Below are 3882 nucleotides of genomic sequence, written 5' to 3' on the forward strand. Positions count from 1 at the left end.
TTTTTTTTTTTTTTTTTTTTTGTTTTTTTTTTTTTTTGTTTTGTTTTGTTTTGTTTTTCCCTTTCAGCACCGTGTCTGAGGTTTATTCTCCCTCGTACTTAGGCTTGAGTGGATCCCTCTCCACGGCGCGCATCCCAACCCCCCCCCCCCGCAGGCTTTTAAGATGTGTCTTTATCGTCATCTTCCCAGCGTAGTAGAATAAAAAGAATCACCAAACTGAGTCAGAGAGAAAACACTTTGCAGTGGTTGAGGTGTTCTGTTATTGGAAGTGGTGCCCCGTTTTATTTATTTCTTTATTTTTGCGATGTCTCGCTCGCCTCTTGATGGTTGTATGGTCTTCTTGTCTGAGGTAATGAGGAAGGAAGCTTTAACAAGGTCAGTGCCTTTATGCTACAGCAGACCTCACGTTTTCAGTGTGGTTATGGGTTTTGGCCTCTTTCGTTTTTTTAGGGGTTCCCCAACCCCTTGGCAGAGTGAGTGCTTGCGTCTTTTGCAAATTGGTACATATGTGGGTTTTTGCCAATTTGATGTCTGTGCACCCATGTGCATTCCTGGTGCCTGAAGAGGGGCATCAGGATGCCCTGGAACTGCAGTTACAGACGATTGTTAAGCCAGGGTGTGGGTGCTGGGTCTGGAACAGGACCTCTCTATGTAGCCCTTGACTGCATTGGAATTAATAGAAATCACCTGCTTTTTTGCCTTCTGAGTGCTGGGTTTAAAGGTGCCACCAAGCCTAGATGCTTGCTCCTTCCTTCCTTCCTTCCTTCCTTCCTTCCTTCCTTCCTTCCTTCCTTCCTTCCTTTCTTTCTTTAGACAGGGTTTCTCTGTGTAGCCCTGGCTGTCCTGGAACTCACTCTGTAGACCAGGCTGGCCTCGAACTCAGAAATCCGCCTGCCTCAGCCTCCCGAGTGCTGGGATTAAGGGCGTGTGCCACCACGCCCGGCGCTCTTTTCTTTTTTTAAGTACCAGGTCCTGCTTCTTTAGGTAGAGCGGCTGGACTCAAGCTTTCGGCCCCCGGCCTCTGCCGCCCAGCTGTTGGGGTTACAGTCCCGTGGCCCTATGCCCAGCAATCATACTTTCATATGTGTGTGTGAGATGACTTTTTTTTTATTACATTTGTTCAAGAAATGTTTTTTGGGCGTGTGTGGTGGGTGTGGTCACATGAACGGTATTGTGAGCCTGTGGAGTTCAGAGGACACCATGCAAGAGGGAGTTGGTTCTTCCCTATCATAAAGGTCCTGGGCTATCGTAAACGTTATCAGGAATGGTAGTAAGTACCCTCACCTGATGAGCCATCTCTATAGCCCTTAGGTGCTATGTTATGTGATGGCTTACCTTCCCATTACTTGATTCTAGCAGTAATGGCCCTGTGTGCTGTGTGGAGAATTGTAATGAGTTCAGAATACTTAATCCAGTCAGTGCCCTTGAGCTTTCAAAACACACACACACACACACACACACACACACCCCTTAGACAGTTGGAGCAGGAATCCTATTGCTCTTAAGTGATTTATCTAGCTCAGATACATCCTGGACTTGGGACTTGAACTCCAGGCTCACTGTCTTAACCACTGTGCTAGAAATTGCGTCACGTCGATTCTTCGAAGATTGCAGGGGTGAGGGCTAGCAGAAAGACGACTCAGATTCCCCCATTGCTGCACATCCTGCCTTTGCAGTGCCCGTGTGAACCAGGCTTGTCTCTGACGTTCGACTGTTCTGCTTCTGGGGAACAGAAAGTAAAACCTAAGTTAAGGGTGCATGGTTTGTGAATCACATCCTTACACAGAAAGGAATGTTGACTTCTCCTTTTTCTGAAAAGTCTTTTATAAAAAGACTAAACCCTTTTTAAGAATAATTAGATTTATAACATTGTTCTCGAAGACCAAGGAGAACGTTGTTGGGCTTATTATATTCAGTTATGGTTTGAATTGTTCAATAAAAAGTACCATTTCACATTGCCAAACATCAGGATATAGTTATTAATCAGAAGCGACAGGTCATATTCTCCAAGTGAAATCTGAATTATGTGGCTTTTGTTACAGCTAGTAGAGAGAGTAGAGGACTTCTTGGGGACTAACATTAAGTGGGCAGGCCCTGCTACAGGCTTCGTCCTTAGAGCTCCTGAATTGTGTTCAAACACATCGATGCTCCAAACAACGGGTTATCCTTAAATCCAGACAGCACTAGCTGACCCATGAGCAAGCTCATCAGCTTGGAGTTGAGTGTTCAGTGCTGAGAGCTAGTCACTGTGGGAACTGAAGGCTGGACAGATCCATGGGCTCAGGCTGTAAGGAGTGAGTTGTAGGGTTGGGGTTGAAAACAGACTTCTGTAGTCCAGTCTGGCTTGCAGCTACCTAAGTTGCTCCTGCTGGTCTCAAGCTCAAGAGCCTCCTGTCTCTGTCTGTCAGGGCTGGGATTAGAGGCTAGTGCCATGAGCCACCCTCCTGCCTTTTTGAGATAACCTCTTGCCAGTTCTCACCAGTTGACACCTTTGTTTGAGTTGGGGAGCCCGGTGCTTTTTTCCTGCTGTTATTGCCTATGTTGGGGCTGTAAGATGGCTCAGTGCACAAAGGCATGGGCTGCCACTCCCTATCATCTGAGATTCATCCTGGGAACCTACATGTTGTTAGGAGAGAACCTTCTCTGGGAAGTTGTCCTCTGACTTTCATACACACAGCACCAACCTGTGAACACACGCATGCACATACAAAATCCTTTGTTCTAATCTGTTTTGCATTGCAGTCTTGTCTTAGATAGGACCAGATGTAGCACAGTTACAGCAGACTCTCCAGTGACAGTCACTTCATTGATGAGTTAGGATGTTTCCCTTGGGTGTCTAGTCAAACCACAGGACAGGTAGTTATTCTACTGTAGCTCATTAGTAAACACTAGAAAGGTCTTCAGTCAAGGGTAATTATTTATTTTGAGTCTTTTGTTGGGCAGTGTTAACTGTGAATATTAGAAGTGATGAGGTATTATGGTGATGATGACTGTGTGGAGTGTTTGCGTGTGTGCAAGTGTGCGTGTGTGCACATGTAAAGGCCAGAGGTCAACTTTGGGTGTCATTCCTGAGGCACCTTCTACCTTGTTTGTTTGACTCTGGGTCTCTTTGGCCTAGCACTTGCTAGGTAGCCTAGACTGTTGGACTCCCAGTGACTGGCCTGTCTCTGCCTCCCCAGCACTGGGACACACATGTGCTGCTGTGTCATCCTTTGCAGTTGGTTCTGGGTTCAAACTCAGCTGTCAACTGTCTGCATGACCAACACGTTACTCCTGAGCTACTATGCCAGCCCGTTTGGCTTTCTGTGGAAATTTCACTTGGTATCCTTTCTTCGCTGGGCAGTGCTGTTGCATGCCTTTAGTCCCAGTACTTGGAGGCAGAGAGACAGGGAGGTCTTTATGAGTTCAAGGCCAGCCTGGTCTACAGAGCGACCTTCAGGACTACTGGAACTACATACAGGACTACTGTGTAGCCAGGGCTACAAAGCTGGGGGAAGGGTACAAAACAGAACACAACCCAACATCTTTTTTTCTCTAGTGAGAATATAAACACCCCAAAGCCAGTAAACACCCCCAAAGCCATGATTGTGTCTCTCCAGTGTGTGTATGCCACAGGTCAGTCTTCAGCACTGGGGGCAGGGGAATAGAAAACAATTGTTGGAAAAAGTTTTACATGGAATAGAGGATAATAGAATCCTGATAATGAGAGACCTGTTAACCCCAAGAGTTAACAGGGGCTGGGCGTGGTGGCGTACGCCTTTAATCCAGGCAATTGGGAGGCAGAAGCAGGCGGATTTCTGAGTTCGAGGCCAGCCTGGTCTACAGAGTGAGTTCCAGGACAGCCAGGGCTATACAGAGAAACCCTGTCTCGAAAAACCAAAA

At 46.7% G+C, this 3882-nt stretch overlaps 1 protein-coding gene across 1 annotated transcript in view; it reads left to right on the plus strand.

The window, feature by feature from the left end:
• Positions 1-3882, plus strand: part of Naa25 (N(alpha)-acetyltransferase 25, NatB auxiliary subunit) — a 49546-nt gene that overhangs the window by 770 nt on the left and 44894 nt on the right. The window lies entirely within an intron of this gene.

This window comes from Mus pahari, chromosome 23, assembly GCF_900095145.1.
Source record: "Mus pahari chromosome 23, PAHARI_EIJ_v1.1, whole genome shotgun sequence".
Lineage (NCBI taxonomy): Eukaryota > Metazoa > Chordata > Mammalia > Rodentia > Muridae > Mus > Mus pahari.